Genomic DNA, 21,403 nt, shown 5'->3' with positions numbered 1-21,403 from the left:
TAATTTGAAAAAGATATTTACTATCGTCAATAGTAACGTCACGAATTCCTGTTACACCGGTGCATCACTGCAAGCTTTGCACGATACAATGCTCAAATAATTTGTTTTAGTACTGATTCATAGTTTGATATATATATATCGATTATTATTTTGATGTTGCACCAATTTCTGCCTCTGCTCCTTGTTAAAGTCAAAGTATACCTTTCAAATCTGGGAAAATTAGTAAATTGATGTCCCTACCGTGATGTTGCTGGAATATTGCTAAAAGCGGCGTAAAACCAACTCACTCACACCAGTAATCTCTACCAAAGTATTTGGTGACTGCGAGCTATGGAATGAGATTGCAATCCAGCTAATGCCTGATTGTTAGATGGTAAATGCCGGAAATGCAGCATCACGATTCGTATTGTATCGTGACCTCTGTGAGGGCACCTGTGTCGTGACATCCCCGATTAACAATCAAAATATCATCGCTTGGCAACGTGTTGTGCGAAATTATCCGCGCATGAGATGAACTTTACCTGGAGTTTCCACATCATGTAATGCGGGTGGATATAGTCGACGTCTCATCTGTCTGTCTGACGTAAGTACGTCCGTACGTCCGTACGTCCGTAATCATTTTGTTTCCGGAATATAACTCAAAAACTGTTCAATATCTTTCAACAAAAGTTGGTATATATATCGAACAGAACCTAAAGTGGTGCCTTTTGCTATTTACAGATTTTTGTCATTTTTCTTTTTCTGTGTTGCAATGGAAACGTTTTACACGTAGTCCAGAAAAATCAAGTTGGACTTTAAGTAACTGTCATATGATTTTGTCTTTCAAATTTGTAGGGGGCCGGGGGGATTTGTCATCATCTTGTGACTCTTGTTTAATTGGCGTTTCTTTCAGAATTCTCATAATGGAGTAGGCATTTCTCCTTTTAGTTTTATGAGAGGATTGGTGAGCCACCCATATATTTTACATTCCTTTATTTACTCTTTTTCTCATTTTGCATCTATATATACTTCATATCTTTCAGTGGATGTATTCCAAGACGTGACCAAGCAGTTGCTAAGTTCTTGAAGTACGCTTCGTATGATGGCCACATCTTGTCCATGGGAATTCATGTTAGCTACCTATATGGTGCAAAACAAGAAACAGACAGTAAAAAGAAAAGACAGAAGCGAGAACACAAAGCTAATGAGCTGTTAAATAAAGTATCAGCTTTGCGCAACTCAAATTCTGGGTCAATATTGATTCATCTCGTTGGGTTAGGAAAAGGAGATCAGTTTACAGGTGCATTTGATGAGTTTGCCGACACCAAACTCAATGCATTGATTCACGATGGAAAATTCTTCTCTGACGTTTATAGGAAGCAAAGACTAAGTGATCATGAAGAATGTTGTGATTTCCATGATTTTCTTGTTCTGTTCGTGTCTGCAGCTTCAACTGTGACAACTTCCGACTTTAAAACCAAGGTAGCTCTTGATGACTGCCTCCTGGACCCTACTGCTGAAGCACTTCGGACATTTCTAAGGGAAAAGAAACAGTACAACGGTACATTCCATGCACTTCCTGGAATTGACTCTGCATCAGACTTAGCTAAAATAAGGGAAAGTAGGTCAGTCCAATTCAAAAGTCACTTTTTACAGAAAGTCAAAGAAGATGATATAGTTGATCACATTTCTCACAAACTTCGTCTCACGGAATATATAAGTGCGTTTGCCAAACTTGAAGAAGGTGGTTCTTATTTGTTTGGCATACAAGAGAAGAATGTGATCTATGGTAATTGTGGCTATGACTCTAAGGTACCAGCTCTACAGCCTGTTATAATCACTGATGAAACCAAATTCAAGGATCGACTAAAACAAAGGATAAAAGAGAATACCCTTGTTTGTGACTATGACGGTAGGGAATCAGACGATACTGACGTAGCAGAGGTACGATTTATCCCTACGAGACCGAATGTGGAGGAGACAATCCAGAGGCCTTACGGTGAGCGAGAAACTGTTGAAGAGGCGGTTGTTGTTCACGTATCCGTGAAGCCAGTGACAGGGATTGTGTTCTATGATAAACAGGGGCCACTGGCATACAGGTATGACAAAAATACCAAATCAGTCACGAGAATGAATATCACTGAATGGTTCCACTCGTTTACTAGATGTAGAGCCCCGGACACAAACTAGCACAGGACAAAACCAGATAAAGGTAAGGACATGTCTATTGCTTATTCACCCTCCTGATATCTATTTCAGCTACTCTTTTTAATATACCCAACAAATTATGGGGTGAAACTTCACATCAATACTATATTACTCACTGAAAGAAATGAAGTATTTATCTAACAAAGCTAATCTCTAGATAAACCTACTACTTTTCAGTTTTGTTAAATAAAGTCTTTAGGTGACGTAATCCTCTTTTCTGACTGTTAGGGGCTTTGTCACACCTTGACGATTTAGCCAAATTATGCCGACGAATGGAAATTTTGGCGAATATAGTGGCGTAGGTCGATTAAGATATGGGTATGTTTTGTAAGTTAAAAGCACGCTAGTATACGTCATAGTACGGCTAGGTCGTCGGAAAATTTTGTGCATGCCATGGTGTGGCCCATACGTCCTGCCATAAGCTGTAGTACCTACCTGAGGGAAGTTGATCTATACCATAAAATGTAACTGTGTAATGTCACTAACGAATTTACCTGTTTTTCAATTTAATGCTATGACATTCTCCGTTTTTAAAATGACAACGTAATGAATGTATTTCTTTGAAACGAAACCACTTTGTACTTACAATGTATATTAATGCAGACTTGTTCTCGTCACTATATGGCTGGAATAATGCCGATGTGACGTAAAGCCCAACTCAACTCAACTCAACAAATGGCATGGATTGTTATTCTGAAATGCACATAGCTGCTATAATGCATTATGAGACATGTTACAAATTTTGTTACAAATTACACCCGCATTATGAGCAGAATTATGAAGCAAATAAGAAATCAAGAGGAGCACTTTAAGTGCCATTGTCTGCACATAATGCATATTGACTCGTTTATAATACTGTGTGTTGTAGCCTTTATGGCCTTACAAACCTTTGTCATCGTATTCTGTTCATGTTGATATAGGGGCGGTGGGGTAGCCTAGTCGTTTAAGCGTTCGCTCGTCACACCGAAGACTCGGGTTCGATTCCCCACATGTGTACAATGTGTGAAACCTATTGCTGGTGTCCCCCGCCGCGATATTGCTGGAACATTGCTAAAAGCGGCGTAAAACCAAACTCACTCACTCACTCACTCATGTTAAAATATACTGAGCAGCAAAAGAATCGCCAGTTTGGAATTTTTCTACTTAGAAACGGATAACTGTAAACTCATTTAATGTTTTGATTGTATATTTTTTACAACATCTCCAACTTTACCAGAGCAAAGATCAAAACGCAACTTGATCTCGCAGATGGTACGGTGTTCTCCAGGCTGCAGCAACGTTTCCGGGCAACCAACACCACAAATGATCGCCCCCATACTGGCAGACCAAGGGTAACCACAAGACGACAAGACCACCATGTTGTGCGACAGCATGTACAGAATCCATTCGTGCAGGCGTCAGAAACAGCACGCCAGACAGTTGGAGCACACGGAAGAGCAATCAGTACTGATACAGTACGCCGACGTCTTAACAGCGGGAACTTCCATTGCTGTAGACCTTACCATGGACCTATCCTCACCCCTCGTCATTGGCGTGAACGTCTACAGTTTGCCCTACAACACCAAAACTGGCGATACAGGCAACGGAGAACTGTTCTGTTCACAGATGCGAGTCGGTACTGTGTATCAACTGCAGATGGCAGAACAAGAATATGGCAACGGCGTGGCCAGCGTTACTCAGACCAATGTGTTATGGAAAGAGACTCATGGGGAGGTGCAAGCATCATGGGGGTGGAATAGGTCTGATCCAGAAAGTGGGTCCTGTGATGTTTCAGAACCTTGGTCCAGGGAGAGGAGGCGGCATCACAGCGGTGCGCTACATCGACCAAGCTCTCAGACCCCACGTCATACCACATTTCGCACGTCACCGGAACAACATTTTTCAGCATGATAACGCCCGGGCCCATACCGCCAGAGCTACACGGGACTTCCTACAGCAGAACGGTGTCAACATTATGCAGTGACCAGCCTAGTCTGTCGTACAGACCCTGAAGCAAATATATCCAAGAAAGCCCACACAAGTCTAGAAAATGTGGCAAGTCTAGATTTCCTCAGCTTCAGGGTCTGTACCAATCTGCTGAGTTCACAAGCCAGAATATGGCTTGTAATTATCGATTGGTCTCTAGCTGTCACTAGTGTTTAATATTAACTCATGGGGAGCCTCCCCCACCACTCCCCAAGACCCCACGCTGAGCCAAGACCTCCTGCTTCTGCCCTGTCCTCTCACTCCAGACAAACAGCGTGTGTGATTACACTAAAGACCTGATGACTTACAAATGCTGAGTATTTTCTGTAACTGTTTCATTTTACACTGGCGAGGAAAGGGGATCATTCCGAAAACATTTCCATCTCAGGGTAAACATGAATTGGAACTTTGATGAGGATGAAAGCAAATATGCATAGCATTTGTCCAAATCAGAATACAATGATTGAAAAGTACTTAAGTGGTGAAGATATGTTGTTTTGTTCTCCATCCAGGAGTGGAAAATCACTGACATTCGAAATTCTCCCCTATTCAGAGAAGTCAGTAGAATACAAGCCATGCTACTGTTATTGTTGTGTCGTCCTTGATTTGCATGATGAAGAGACAAACAGAGAAATATAAATCATTAGGCTCAAAGCGGTGTACCTCAATGATGTAGGCATTTGTGACTTTATCCATAAACTTTGAAAAGACATTGTCATGGGGATCTGATGGCATATTGAATATGGAAACAAGTTCCGCCCTTCCTTCCGTGCGTCCGTCACAGTTTGTCCGAAGCATATCTCCTCAACTATTTGTGATAGCTTAACCAAACTTGGTACACATGTCAAGCATGATCCTAAAATGTGCCTTTAGGGGGTTAGACCCAGATATGAATGTTATTTTTTTGTTGTTTCCATGGAAACATGACTTAGGCTGTGACTATGAGAATGACATCTTGTCCGAAGCAAATCTCCAAAATTATAGATGCTAGCTTCATCAAACTTGGTACACATATCAAGCATGATCCTAAAATGTGCCATGTGAGGGTAAGACCCAGATATGGATTTAATTTTGCGGTTTCCATGGAAACGCAACTTGATACACATGGTAAACTTGGTACACATATCAAGCATGATCCATAAATGTGCCATTTGATGGTTAGACACAGATATGAATTGTATATTTTTGCTGTTTCCATGGAAACTTGACTTAGGCTGTGACTATGAGGATGTCATCGTGTCCGGAGCAGATCTTCCAATCTATACATGCAAGCTTCATCAAACTTGGAACATATGTCAAGTATGATCCATAGATGTGCCTTTTGGGGTTTAGACCCAGATATGAATTTTATTTTTCCGTGGAAACATGACTTTCCATGGAGGCTGTGGCTATGAGGATGTCATCTTGTCCAGAACAGAACTTTAAAACCTTTGAATATTTCTTCACCAAACTTGGCACATAGATAGGTCTGGTGATATACTGGTGCCTTTTGGTAGTTTGAAATTTCTGAATAAAACACATTTTGTGTTTCCATGGCAACAAGTTTGACATGACTGAAATTGGTGGTAGTGCTCTTTTCTGGAGCAGAATATAAAAACCTTTCAATACTCCCCTTCCACTTTGTAATATAGTCACAGACTTGGTTGACACATATCATTGCATCCCATTTATGTAGATCGATGCTCATGCTGTTGATCACTGGATTATCGTGTCCAGATTCTATTATTTACAGACAGCTGGAATATTGCTGAGTGTGGCATAAAACTAAACTCACTCACTCACTGCTATATACACACCAAAACATTTTACATAGTCATAACTAACTGACATATACATGAAGAGTATTTTGCCATTGCCAGTGATATTGATGACTTTTTCTGCTTGTTGAATTATATATATATATATGGGACATCAATTAAACTTCCACATATAGTGCAGACACAACCTTTGGATTTTGGAGAATATAAATAACTTTGGATATTTTTTTGTGAGATCCAGTTGTCCAGCCATAGGCATATCAAGAGATGCTACCCTTAGCTGGTATCCCTGCTTGCTCTCAAAATAGATTTGGCGAGACTTGATACTCATTACCCCAAATCGGCCCACACCACTGGCAGTAGGACTGGGAGGCGATGGGTACAGTAAATATATTCCTGTCACACACAATTAAAGCAGTGATGGGTGATAAGAATCTTTGCATGTGTTGTGAAATTCCAAGAAATTATCCCTCTGCAGATTTGTTTTGTCTCTGAAAATGAAGAAAGTCTCAGGGCTCCTTTTCATTATATTTTATATTTTTTTACTATGAACTCTTTTCAGTAAAATATGTTCATTTCAGAGACTAGTTGTTAGTCTATGACCAGCCCTTAGTCCTGATTTAAACCAAATTGAACATCTTTGGAATGAAATTCAGAGGAGACTGAATAATGTCATACCAAGGCCGAAACAGCCGATTTATTGCGCCAGGCCTTCTCAGAGTGTGATTCCAGGTGCCAATGGCCCTCATCAATCGATTAGTAACTTCATGCATAGACGCTGTGCTGCAGTTACTGCCTGTCGTCGTGGTCACACTAAATACTGAAGTAAAAAATCTGAATGGACTGCAAACGTTCACGTAATGTCTTGAATTCAGCTGAGTTATTCATTGATGTGTCAAGATATTGTACACACAACATGTTTTTGATCCGCTTATTATGTCAATTTCTTAAATGATTTGATTACAGTACCTAATTTTGAATTCGTACTGACGTATGCATCATGCGTCAAACCAACACATTGCTGGTACTGCCTTACTTCGCAAGACTCGTTATTATTCAAAAACGTGGAACTCACTGATAGTACAGAAATAGTATTGGAGCCGAATAATTATGTACTCGATTCACAAATAATTGGTATTTTGTTTTTCATCAAATATTATTAGAGATGTAATTTTGATGCCCTAAAAATTTGTTTTTACTTATAATTTATCATATTCCTTTGGGCACCCTTGAAGAGCAACCTCCTCGTGGTGGGTGCTGGGTAACGACAATGGCTCTTCGCCCCCGTGTTGACCCGGGGTCGAATAGGTCCACAGCACCCCAGTGCTGGTCGTAAGAGGCGACCAAATTGGGCTCCCCTTTTGCCGTGGGTTGCATCCCTGTGTCGGCAGAGGAAGGGAGTATGGTGGTTGAGGATGACGGAACCGGCAATAGTGTTCAATAATCCAACACACCACTTCGACCCTAACTTTGCCTAGACGGGTGGTAGAATAGGCCCGATTCTACCAATCGGCTGGTCACGCCTTGCCCTGTGCATGGAATGTCTATACAAATTTTGGTATTACATAACACTTTTGACCATGTTCAAAATGTTAACTAATATCCTACCAAGACAAATTAGCCTCGCAGACCCATGCACAGAAGGCGGTGGCTCATGGGCCAATCTGGTGATGCTGACCTCCAATTTCTGTACGTCTCCAATTGATTGTCATGGACAGAACCATCCTGACCTTTAATCTGGTAGGCAGCTACAGCATTTCATGTCAAATTCGCTGGAGTATAACACCCCCTTATCCCTGGTCTTTGCAGCTTGGAGATCCGCTGCAATATAAGATCGTCCTTGTTGACACTCCACGGTGGGTGAGGAGAGGGGATGCTGACCCACATTACTCACCACATGGCTTCTCAATACCCCGGTTCAAAACGAAGACACATGGATAATGACAATTCCTCGTCCGACGAGAGTACGACCCCCCCCCCCCCCTCCCCCCCGACCTGACTACTGGTCACGTTTCCTGATTATTGAGGCTTGTGACAAGCAACCTTTGCAATTGAATCCTTTTGCAATCTCCAAAGGTATCGCTTGTATCTGCGTAGAGGTTGCCAATGTTACAAAGCTCCGATCTGGCTCTCTCCTGATAGAATGTACCCGGAAACACCAATCCTTGAATCTCCTCAAAATAAAAGAATTTGTCAATATCAAGGTCGCTGTCTCAGCACACAAAACCCTTAACTCGTGTAGAGGCATTGTACGGGACAGAGCTCGATGCCTGTCCGACATGACTGAAGTACAAATTGTCAAGGAACTCTCTCAGCAATCCGTCACAGCCGTCAAACGATTCACCTTCAAAAAGGACGGTGTTGTTCAACCAACGAACACCTATCTCTTCAGATTCACGCGAGCAAACATCCCTGTCTCGATTAAAGCTGGTTATTGTAGCATTGGTGTGGAGGTGTATGTCCCCAATCCACTCCGATGCTACAACTGCCAAAAGTTTGGACATGGATCCAAGTCCTGTCGTTCCTCTGCTGTTTGTTACCGCTGTGGTGACAAGCATGAGGGCAACGTACGTACTAAGGAAGTGAAGTGCACAAACTGCGGTGGTAACCATATGGCCTCTTCCAAGTTTTGCCCAGTGTGGAAACGCGAATCCAAGATCCTAAAGATCAAGCAAAAAGAAAATATCTCCTTTCACTAAGCAAAGAAGTAGGTTGCAAGTTTAACTGCAGCCCCTTCAACCATCACCTACTCTTCTGCTGTCTCCCGTCCTACTATCACTACTGCAACCATTACATGTCAGACCGACCTGAAATGGATCATGTCTTCTCAGCCAACTGAACTCAACACAACTGAGCCCATCTCAGCAACTCCATCTCCAACGCCAAAAGTCAAAACCTCTGAATCACAAACACCAGAGGAAATGCCAAAACCAGAGAAAGAAACTGCGTGCAGAAAAAGGGAAAAAAAGAGGCTAGAGAGACTAAAGCAACTCGAACAACCGCCAAACACAAAACCAAAGGCCACCTCTCCCTCAGAGGTCCCCATCGAGGTCCATAACTCCTTTGGCCCTCTGGATATGGAGGTAACTTCATCTCCACCAGACACCAATAGGAGTTCATCAAACGCTTTCTCACGTTCACGTGACATGTCACCAGTGGAAGCACCATGAATCCACAAAACATGATCCAATGGAATTGCAGAGGACTAAAGAATAAATATAATGAATTACAGTTATTGATTCAAGACTTCAAACCATCTGCGTTTTGTCTCGAAGAAACCTACCTAAAAAGGACCGATAAATTTGACATCCGTCAGTACAGTTCCTACCACTCCTTTTCTCCTCCCGGCGTAAAAGCTACTGGAGGCACTTCTATCCTGGTGAGGCAGGGCATCCTTCATAGCCTTGTTCCACTTAACACCAACCTACAAACTGTTGCTGTCCGCATAACTCTGAACATAGGGTTTACACTATGTTCCCTCCTACCACAACTGTCCGCCTATCAGATCTTCAGAACTTATATGATCAACTCCCAAAGCCCTGCATAATCATGGGCGACTTCAACGGCCATAACCCCCTATGGGGAGTACTGATACAAATAGTAAGGGAAAGGTCCTTGAAGAGTTTCTCTCAAATAATGATGTATGCATCTTCAACGATGGATCAAACACCTACCTCCATCCTGCCACTGGATCCTACTCTGCTCTCGATCTATCACTTACAGATTCTAATCTTTTAAATGAGTTCGAATGGTCGGTCCATGACGACCTTTGTGGAAGCGATCACTTCCCAACAATTCTTACACCTATCAACCCCACGGATGAACCACCAACAACAAGATGGAATTTTACTTAGGCCAATTGGCCTTTATTCCAAACCCTATGTTCAGAAAAACTTAAGCCGGACAACTTCAGGAATGTTCCTGACCCCTTGGAACTATTTTCAGACGTCCTAAATGCCATCGGAGACAAAACTATTCCAAAGTCCTCTGCAAACCCGCACATACGCAAACAATGGTTTGAAACAAACTGCAAACAAGCTAGGAAAAATAGGAAGAAGGCGGAAAAATATTTCCGACAACATCCTACAGTGCATAACCTGAATGCTGTTAAAATGACAAATGCCAGGGCAAAACGTACCTTCAAACAAACTAAACGCCGCTCATGGAGGAAATATGTGTCCAAAATCAACTCCCGCACACCCATGTCCAAGGTGTGGAACATGATTAAAAAGATTAAGGGCAAAGGGTTAAAATCAGGAGTTCACCACCTGAAAGATGGTGACTCCCTCCTAACAAACAAATCTGAAATTGCAAACAAACTTGGCGAAACTTTGGCAAACCACTCCTCCTCATCAAATTATAACCCTCAGTTCCAGAAATACCAAACCCAACAAGAAAAGAAACCAGTCAATTTTAACACTGATAATGGGGAGGATTACAACGAAACGTTTTCCCTCCATGAATTACGTACTGCCCTAGGACAGGCTCACGACACTGCGGCAGGAGCTGATGAAATCCATTATCAGGTTCTGAAACACCTCCCTGACACAGGCTTGGAAACACAATGCCATTATCATCCCTATACCAAAACCCGGTCGCGATCATACTGATCCGTCAAACTACCGTCCTATATCACTAACTAGCTGCGTTTGCAAAACCATGGAGCGCATGGTCAACAATCGATTAATCTGGTACTTGGAGACCAATAACCTCCTCAGTGACCTCCAATGTGGTTTCCAAAAAAACCGAAGTACCATTGACCATCTGGTGCGTCTCGAGTCATTCATCAAAAACTCCATTGTCAACAAACAACATACCGTATCTATCTTTTTCGACTTAGAAAAAGCATTTGATACAACGTGGAAACATGGTATCCTAAAAGGTTTACACGAGTTTGGATTGAGGGGTAGACTACCTCAATTCATATCTCAGTCTTTAAATAACAGACAATTTCAGGTTCGGGTGGGTGCCACACTGTCTGACTATTTCCACCAAGATCAGGGCGTCCCCCAAGGGAGCATCTTGTCTGTCACACTTTTTAGCATCAAAATTAACAGCCTCACTAACGTTCTGAACAGTTGCGTTGACGGGTCCCTTTTCGTGGATGACTTCAATATTTCATGTCGTGGTAAGAACATGCACGCAATAGAAAGGCAGCTACAACTCTGCCTTAACAAAATCCAAAAATGGGCCAATGAAAATGGTCTTAAGTTTTCAAAATCCAAAACAAATTGTATTCACTTTTTTCGTAAATGCAAACCACACAAGGATCCAGGCCTAACTTTAGATGGTACTCCCATCAAGGTAGTAGAAAAGGCCAAATTCCTTGGACTCATATTCGACCGCCACCTGACATTCTAACCACACATAAAATATTTGAAAACAAAGTGCTTGAAGGCTCTAGACTTGCTAAAAGTAGTCTCAAATACAGAGTGGGAAGGGGATCAGACCACCCTCCTTCACTTGTACAGATCATTAGTTCGCAGTAAACTAGATTATGACTCCATTGTCTACGGTGGAGCCTGCAAAAGCAATTTAGAAGAATTAGACTCTATCCACCACCAAGGGATGAGGCTCTGCCTGGGAGTTTTTAGGACCTCTCCGGTAGACAGTCTATATGCGGAGGCCAATGAACCTTCCCTTGAACAACGCCGCATTAAACTCTCACTGCAGTATATCACTAAATTACGTTCAAATGAGTCCAATCCAGCATACAATTGTGTCTTCAACCCGCTCTATGAAAACTTATTTCCTAAACTGCCAAGCCTGGTTCCACCACGTGGAATCAGGATCAAACCACACATATCTGTAGCTAAAATTGATCTCAACATCATTGCACCATGCCGACTTCTGTCCTCACCACCATGGCAAATGGTTAAACCACAGGTCGATCTCACCCTCACCAAACTCAAAAAGTCTTAAACAAATCCCTTGGTGTTCAAACAGGAATACAACCACTTACGTTCGAAGTATAACACTCACAGATCCATTTTCACAGACGGATCCAAGGACGATGGCCAAGTTGCCAGCGCTACAGTCATTGGATCCAAGACTGTCTCCTCTAGGATCCCCGACAACAGTTCCATTTTCACCGCTGAAGCCAAAGCTATCTTCTCAGTTTTGACCTACATTCAACAGCAAAATCAGTCCAAAAACTTCATCGTTTTTAAAGATTCTTTATCCTGCCTTCAAGCACTTCTAAACGTGACTTCAAGTCACCCAATCATCCTGGACATATTAGAACTGTACAACGACCTTTGTACTGGCCAATATGACATTGTCCTCTGCTGGTTGCCGGGTCACGTCGGCAAAGCAGGTAACACTCAGGCCGATGCTGCAGCAAAAGCAGCTCTTGAAAAGCCCCTATCTCCACTGCTAATCCCGTACAGTGATTTCAAATCCACTATCAAAAGCTATACTCGGGACCTGATGCAAAAAAGGTGGGACACTCAGGTAGGAAGAAACAAACTCCACGAATTGAAGCCAACAATCGGTTATACCTACTTGGGATGCCAGTCAAGACGTGATGAAGTAATTTTACGACGATGTCGTATTGGCCACAGTCGATTTACACATGACTATCTGCTGAAAACGGATGGGGATGGACCCCCCATATGTCTCTCCTGCGATGAGGCTTTCACCGTCAAGCATATTCTGCTTGACTGTGTGGACTTTACATCTGCAAGGGACTCGCATTATCACGCAACCAATCTGAAAGATCTGTTCTCCAGCGTGAGCGCTCATCTGATACTGAACTACCTGAGGGAAGTTGATCTATATCATAAATTGTAACTGTGTAATGTCACTAACGAATTTACCTGCTTTTCAATTCAGTGCTATGACATTCTGTTCCAAAATGACAATGTAACGAATGTGTGTCTTTGAAATGAAACCACTTTGAACTTACAATGTATATTAATGCAGACTTGTTCTCGTCACTATATGGCTGGAATAATGCCGATGTGACGTAAAGCCCAACTCAACTCAACTCATATTCCTTTGGCTATTCGTCTTTCCTACAAATCAAAGAATTCTATAATTAGGTCTTCAGACGAAAGTCTGGAAGACCTACTGTTATTATCCGAATATTATTATTAGGTCCTCAGACGAAAGTCTGGAAGACCTACTGTTATTATCCGAATATTCTTCTTATTATTATTATTATTATTTGTACAAATTTTGTGACAGCTCTCCTGACCTAACCGCTCGGCCGAGTTTTGTGAAACTTTCAGGGGTGATAGCCTGTATGCTGCAATTGATGCATAGTCGAAGAATCCCGAATTCCGGCTTCCGCTAAGGGCAGATAACCCAAAATGTCGAAATCTTTCAACCTAAATATCTCAAAACCTATAAGAGATAAATAGACCATATTTTCACTCAGTGTAGACAACACCATTCCCCGTCGATTCAAGGGATACCGGAAGTTGGCCGGCATGTCAAATTTTGCACTATTTTGAAAACAACTGATTTTTCTTGCCGATTTTCACGTTTTGACAGTTCCTGTGTTTGAAAATTTTCTTCTTCAGAACGACATATAGTACAATCGTGTTCAGTATATCATTTTAAAGCCCACACTCCGGACTACTTAAACCCTTCAAGGCATATCAATATCTTGAATAGTTTAAGAGTTATCACCCTTGGAATTTGGTCAATTTTTCATAGAGTTAAAAAGAAGGTCACAACTCTGCAAAAAATAAATGGATTCCATTTCCCTTAGTACCAACCTGTAGGTAAATGAATCGGAAACATTTTTGCTTCACATTATGGTTATGTAAAAATCAATAATTACGTCACCATTACGACACAAACACAGCCTTCGCGATTTTGCACATTTCCGCACTTTTTTTACGGTGCCTGTGTTTAACAATCTTCTACTCCTGAACGGCAAATAGTACAATAGTGTTCTATATATCGTTTTAAAGCCCACACTTCGGACTACGTAAATCCTTCAAGGCATGTCGATATCTTGAATAGTGTCGGAGGTATTGCCTTTGGAAAGTTGGTCAATTTTGGCAAAACGCATTTTTATAGGGTTCACAGCTCTGCGAAAACACAATGGATATCAATTTTTATGGTACCAAACTGTAGGTAATGAAATGTGTAACATGTTTGCTTCACATTATTATTATATAAAAGTTGATAATTACGCCACAATTACGCCACAAACAGGGAGGGACATTAGGATTTCGCATTTTGTCAGTTGTGACAGTTGTGAGATAGCTGGACCGCCTCCGTGGTGTAGTGGTTAGAGCGTCCGCCCGGAGAGCGGAAGGTCGCAGGTTCGATCCCCGACCGCGTCATACCAAAAGACGTTAAAATATGGTACTTGTTGGTTCCTGAGTAGTATAGAGGCTTTTATGGGGTCAAAATGTATTTTGAGCGATTGGCTTTAAAGGGCCAAAATCTATTTTTAGAATAGGACCATTTTGGCATCAAAATCTATTTTTAGAGTCATGTCAACACCTGCTGTTTCTATTTTTAGAAGAGTCTATATTTAGACCATGACTCATGTTGTACATAGGATTCCCCCAACTTATTTTTAGACTTTGGTGGGTATATAAAGTCCACCAAACAGCCCCATGTCATACACAGCTCAGTCACTACACCTAGTGATTACACATTGTGGATATACATACTGGTGTATTTCTTATTGGATTACTAAACAACCTTGGATTATACTGTGTGATTCACTGGATTTATATTTTCATAAGCTCAGCCTCTCAACTACACATCTCAGGAGTGACTACACATTGTGGATATACTACCAGTGAATTTCTCTGTTATCTCAAAGCGAGCGCCCATTATCACAGTATCAATTACCCACCCCCTCCTCCTCTCCCCACACACTTACCTCGCCACCTAGCCAATGTGTAATGTGACACCTCCTCAAGCTGATCATCTTAGGTCTAACGTGAAACGAAATTACACGGGTAATGTTTACAGGTTGTATGACACATTTGTTATATGCGACATAGATTAGCGTTCATTTACCGTCCGACTAAATATAACTTTAACTACTGAGAATGTGAAATTCAAATGTATACAACGTCCTACCTTCAGTCGATACATTGTAACACAGAATACATCGTAACACAGATTAAGATTTTCATCATCATCAGATTGAACGAGTGATGGGGATAAAGACTATTCTAGTGTACATGAAGTCAACTTACCTCTGTTCATTATATCCATATGAATGACATCAAGGAATAACACATCCATAGGTACCAATTCATGATGTTTTGTTGGGTACGACAAGACACTCATTCATGTGGAGACAACAGATTGATTCACACTGTTCTCCAACTATGAATAAGACATTTGCCCACCCATGACTCCGATGTAAACACAAAATACATATAACAAACATTTTCCTATGACAGTACTCAACCATGCATGCACAAGCGTAAAACTAGGTCACAGACCGCGTCCACAGCCGCCATTTTGAAAAAAAAGATAAATAAATAGATTTGAACAAATAACAAAGTCCTAGCCATGCCCGCAGAGGAAAAAAACTGAATAAATGTTGAAACTCATAGCAAAGTCACACACGGCATGCTTATCACCAAAATATCCCTGTAGAACGAGTCACCATGAACCTACTTTAAAATCCCACATAATCATATGAATAAACACAGCCCGATACACACACAGAATACAACCTATAGAAAGTTGATTACACATTACCCACAAATGCCATGAGCCTACTTTAAAACTCACACACAATCACATGAATAAACACAGCCCGATACACACACAGAATACAAGCTATAGAAAGTTGATTACACATTACTCCCATATGCCATGAATCTTTAAATCCCAACACAATACACACAGTCCAATCATAGTCTGAACCTTTTCCTAGGTTCATCGTTTTTCTAAACTATAGCTTGCATAAAACCAAATTTAGTGTGTAGATGTACTCTCATAGTCAACATGCAGTTGTGTACTCACAATACTTTGACAGTCTTCAACAACATTATTCACACAATCCGTTCATACGCAAAAATACTAACAAATTAGAATATAGAATGATCCATGACATAAATTCCACACCTACTGTGCTGTTTTAAACAGTCATGAAACCGCCAGAATACCTAAACACGCACAGTACAAAATACCAGCTGCACATGGCGCTGAACAAAGAGCATTATAGCTTGGCGCCAACAGCACCGACCTAAAACCGGTTCTGTTTACATATGAATATATTCATTACAGATCATTACAACTGTTGTTATGTTGTATTCAATACAATGAATTGTAACAGTTGTTATCTTGCATTCAATACAATGAACTGAAACAGTTGTTATCTTGTATTCAATGAACAGGAATGACGTTTAAACTGAAACTTTTATGTCTGATAATAGTATGATCATGTTAAGAATATGTGGATTCAGTGAAATAGGGTTGAAATTGGTATTATAAAAACCAAGAATTGTACAACAGTTGTCTTATGTCAATCCTCCAGCAATACATTCAGTGAGTTTAGTACACTCTCAGCAATAGTCCAACTCTATGGCGGTGGTCTGTACATAATTGCCCAGACAATCCAGTGATCAACAGCATGAACGTCATTCTACACAATGCACCATGCAGTCAACAATGTGTCCCGTGTGCTATCAGACTTTTTCCAGGACACCATAAACTTCGATCTGCTCAATAAGGATACAATGAAGAGGGTAACTGGGTTACAGAAGACCAATTCTAACCGATATCTACATTTGATCTTCGGATGATCGTCTTGAGGAAATAAAGACTCTCTCTCTCTCTCTCTCTCTCTCTCTCTCTCTCTCTCTCTCTCTCTCTCTCTCTCTCTCTCTCTCTCTCTCTCTCTCTCTCTCTCTCTCTCTCTCTCTCTCTCTCTCTCTCTCTCTCTCTCTCTCTCTCTCTCTCTCTCTCTCTCTCTCTCTCTCTCTCTCTCTCTCTAGATATTTGGGACTTGATACTGTTTTGTTAAATCGACTTAAGCTGTGTGCTCCGAATTGGGCACTAACAATTGGGGACTATTTCTTATTTCATATTGAAATATTGTATATACATACGCCGTCTTTTCTGCATCTTCTATAGCGCACAGTCACAAAACACCAAGTGTTTGCTCGCGGTTTCGTGTTACCCCGGATAAGCCAAAAGCTGCCTGTTAGGCACTAGAAGGCTATATTCACATGACTATCTAACCGGGTACCCATTTTCTGCTGGGTGAACAGAGCCAATTTTGAACAAGCTCACTTGCCTCAGGTGAGACCACATGTATCACATGTGCTTCGTTGTTGGGCAGGACTGAAGTCCTTGAAACTCTAAGGAGTCAAGCTGCAAAACACGGTCACCCATCCAAGGACTGTCCGAGCTCGACGCTGCTTAACTTCAACTGATTTGTGACCTGAGCTCTGTGCACGGGACCACACGCTACCACACTTTATTACTAAAGTACCGAGTAGAAGCCCACTGGGTTTTTTTCGGTGACATACCCCTCATCATCCGTGGCGACGTAGTGAGATGTAAGGGTAATATTGATTGTCCAGTCAATTTCGGGGCATAAATTCTCGTCGTCTGTAAATGTGATTTTCCATCCCGAGTTGATCGAATCCCTGCGTGTCCCAGAGATCAGAGAGCGCTAGTGCAGCCCAATTTTATGCGATGTTTGCCCGAGATGTCATCCAACTTTAAAGTTTTACAAAACAGTTTAATTAGTTTTCCGAAAGTGTTTCGTGCGTGAACTTCAAGCTCATGAGATGTATATTCGTGGGTAACAACATTTTGTGGAGTGAAATATCCCTCTCCAAGGTGATATTGATCCCCTCGAGACTCACGTAAACCAACATGCTTCTCTGTACATAAATCACACAAACGTGATATTGATGTTTTTGAGCCCAACAGAGTTTGACTTCCATCACAATTTCGATGTCGTCACAGGATGCCGGCGGCTCTCCGAGAAATACATTTATGTATAGTATCGTAGTCAATTGAATCCCTTGCTATTAGTTCAATGCTTCATCGAATTCGGTCGCCAGCCGCAAACTCTTGACGTCTTGTAGGTTCGATCGACTCAAAAGCATGTGGTCTGCTTTTCTCGGACGACCCCCATTATTGACGACTTTGTTGACGTAATGATCCTCATTCTCCTTAAACACGTATGGAGAAACGACGTTGATATCAAGCAGCCAGTCGATTTTCGACGAGATCATCGTCCATTGCTTATCATCGTTACGGATGAGATGGTACAAGGTGTTTTCTGTCGAGTAATGAATGGCAAGATGATCGTATTGATTTTAAAATGTCAAGCAACCCAGATACATTGAAGTTGATTGGAAAAAAATTATGTTGGATACGTCAAAAGTATTTTTCTCATTCTGATGTTGTCGGACTGAGCAAATCGATTAGAACGTACGTCAAACGATTTCCATTATCATCGGTTGGGGAACGGCTTATGATCCACAGAAATAATTTGTGTCCAACGTCAAGGTTGCCATCGCAAGACTGGTGGATTCACCGACGGTCATCAAGCAATACCAAGACGTGTTGGAGAGTTCCAGGGCTAAAGTTGACTACGTTTTCGGCGCAGGGTTGTACATGGCTCCGGGCGACACACAACTGAGGATTAATGAAGTGTCATGTTATAATAACGAAATCGTCATCGCCACCACCGATCAGAAACAAGGTGTGAACCTGGATATTAACGTGAGTCACATCACACTACCCACGAGTACCGGTGAGACGGGAATAGTGAAACTACCACCAAAACTGGAGCATTCAACCTACGTCGAACCTATCAGCATGCGCAGTGGACAAAAATCGGCGATGTGTTGTTTGCAAAACGGCCTTCGTGGTCGTGTTAAAACATGACGATTGCCCACAAATTTTAGCCGAACCACGAGATCATTTTCGACAGTGTGGTCAGCAGCCACGGGACAATACTGCCCAGGATGTTTGGTGGCTTTGCCGGCATGTTTCGCCAGTGCTTCCTCGAGAGATTTAAGATGTTTTTTATCCAGTTTCTGACGTTGCCCCACTGCGTGGTGGTGTCGTTGGTGCACCACCGCCTGTCAGGGAGACAACCAAGGTCGATATGATGAAGCCGAGCATCATCAGAATGCTGGCAATGGTTATCCCATGTTCCCGGAACAGAGTTCAGATCCTCTAGGCCAGCGTGGTGTCCTCGTTCTAGACTTAGTGGATAGTTTCTTATACTCAGCTGATTTGCGATTGGAGCACTTCTCGATTGGTTGCAGCAGCTTCCAATCAGGATGATCTTTCGTCTTCCAGGTCACGCAATCTTTGTTTGATGTTTTCATGGCCTCATCAAGACCTTTGAGTTCCCCGATGGGAAATCCGAAACCGGGTAATGATTCGTCCCAGTAAGTGCTCAGTAATTTTTCGATTTCGTACGACACTTGTCGGGCATGTCGGGGCACGTCTTTCGGATCGTCTGTTGCAATGGCACTTCCCACGGCACCAAGCTCAGTGCTCGTCGTTCACAGATCTTTGGCAGCCTTCAGCTGAGGTTTTTTACCGTAATCACTCAGATTCAAGTTGTCGCGGAAGAAGTCAACACCATTGTTTCTGATCAGAGTCAACAGAGCGAGAGGCTCCCTCGTGCGTCTGTGAATGAAATTGACTCCCGGTCTGACTTCCACCCACAGCATGCCCTTGACGTCGAGTTCGAACTTTGAACAGTTACGGTACGAGGTCTCGACGTCAGTTTTACCTTGCGATAAGGGATCGTAATAATAGTTCACGGTTGTCTTCAAGATTTCGTTTCTGATGGCATCGCCCATGAATCATTGGGAAACGTGGATAATTTGTCCTTTTTAAAATCGTCGCTGCCTTCGGTCATTATTTTATATTAAATATGTAATGTGTTTATGTATATAACAATGTCAGCACAATATGGACGAATACTAGATCCTTTCCGAAGATTGAGGGAGCCACTCAGGGTCAAAGCCATCCGTCAATCCAAACCAAACGCTGCTGGTTCGATTCCACAACCTAGGCGAGAATGACATCATTGTCCCCCGGGACAGCTCGCCTGGCTTTTCAAATCACTTTGGAGTCTGCGAACGACAACCACAATTAGAATCAGCGGCAGTGAGGTGCTGAGCATCCATGACAGCGATGTGTTTTTCACTTATAGTCCGTTTGGATCAAAAGCAGACCGATGAATTGGAATGCAACGCGAAAACTAAAAAACATGTAATACTCGATGAAACGCTGATCATAATCAAAACATCAGACCAACTCTGTGGTTTGTTTGCAGAATTTATATCCTAAAATTTAAAAAAGTTGTTTAACAAACTATCATTAAAATTTTGACACATTTCACTATTTGTTAGGAGGGAGGAGTGCAGAGAAAGGGACAGCCAGGTGTTAGAGAAGCACGTGCACAAGTGCCCACCAAGTTATTGATTCATTAACCTGTGCTGTGCCGTCTCCATCCTTTCTCGCACACCTGGCTGTCCATTTCTCTGCACTCCTCCCTCGTCAGAAATAGTGAACTGTGTGAAAATATTAATGATAGTTTGTTAAACAAGTTTTTCTATTTTTAGGATATAAATTCTGCAAAAACCTCACTGAATTGTTCTGACCTTTTAATTATGATCAGCGTTTCATTGAGTAGTATATGTTTATTAGTTTTCGAGTTAGATTGCAATTCATCGGTCCGAGTTTGAGCCAAAAGGACTATGCATGGACGTCTGGAAAACCAGGATAGAACGCAATAACATGGTATATCAGGGAATTTGTTATTCTAACTGCAATGTGAATGAGTTACGTGTGGGATATGTTCACTCACATATGCACAAAAACGGTGTTCGTGCTGGACATGCTGGAGGTATACTATAGACACGTTTTCAAACACGTCGAAATTCTCTGCCCGACGTTGCGCATTAACAACACCTACATGGAGAGAGCATGGTTCATGAACGACGATGACATGCACCAAGCCGATCGGGGAGCCCGTCTGCAGGACTGGTTGCACTATTATCACAACAGGTTTAAAGGAGAGTCGACACTGTTCATCATAGACCACTGCAGCACTAACAAAGAAATCGTCAAAAGTCGAGACATGCTGTTGTACATGGCCTTTTCCGGTCGGCATGCTAAGCACAGCATGTAGGTTCTGACGCAAAAACTGAATTCAGTGCTGAAAGACCTGTGGGAACAGATGCGATGGGATGCCCTGTGTCACTGTAAGAACAGGGATTCGTTCAAAGAATGCCTGCGGGAAAACGACGTGATCCCAACTGACGTAACCAGAAAATTGAACCCCCCAAAAAGATGCCGCCGGTCAAGAAGGTCGGTTAGCCAAAAGCAGAAAAAAAAATTGCCAATGGACCCTGTACAGAATAGTGGCAGCATGCATCACCATTATCACTGCTTGGTGTACAAATTCAAACTGCAATCACCACCACCCACCGATGCCAAGAATGCCGCCGTAACAATCAATTAGAAGTAAACCTGCATATCATGTTATAATTTATTTTTTTTAAATTATATTATTA

General features: G+C 42.0%; 1 protein-coding gene across 3 annotated transcripts in view; it reads left to right on the top strand.

Moving 5' to 3' along the window:
- Positions 1–21,403, top strand: part of LOC124286842 — a 199,570-nt gene that overhangs the window by 70,630 nt on the left and 107,537 nt on the right. Inside the window, exon 2 of one of the 3 annotated variants that reach the window (XM_046723284.1) lies at positions 1,023–2,191. The exons of the other annotated variants lie outside the window; for them this stretch is intronic. The gene's annotated coding sequence lies outside the window, so the exon portion shown is untranslated. The remainder of the gene's footprint in view (positions 1–1,022; positions 2,192–21,403) is intronic. 3 annotated transcript variants of the gene reach the window in all.

The sequence above is a fragment of the Haliotis rubra genome, unplaced genomic scaffold (genome assembly GCF_003918875.1).
Source record: "Haliotis rubra isolate DU_JTF1 unplaced genomic scaffold, ASM391887v1 Scf393, whole genome shotgun sequence".
Lineage (NCBI taxonomy): Eukaryota > Metazoa > Mollusca > Gastropoda > Lepetellida > Haliotidae > Haliotis > Haliotis rubra.
Note: the sequence above shows the minus strand (reverse complement) of the source record. Positions and strands in the feature narration are given on the sequence as shown.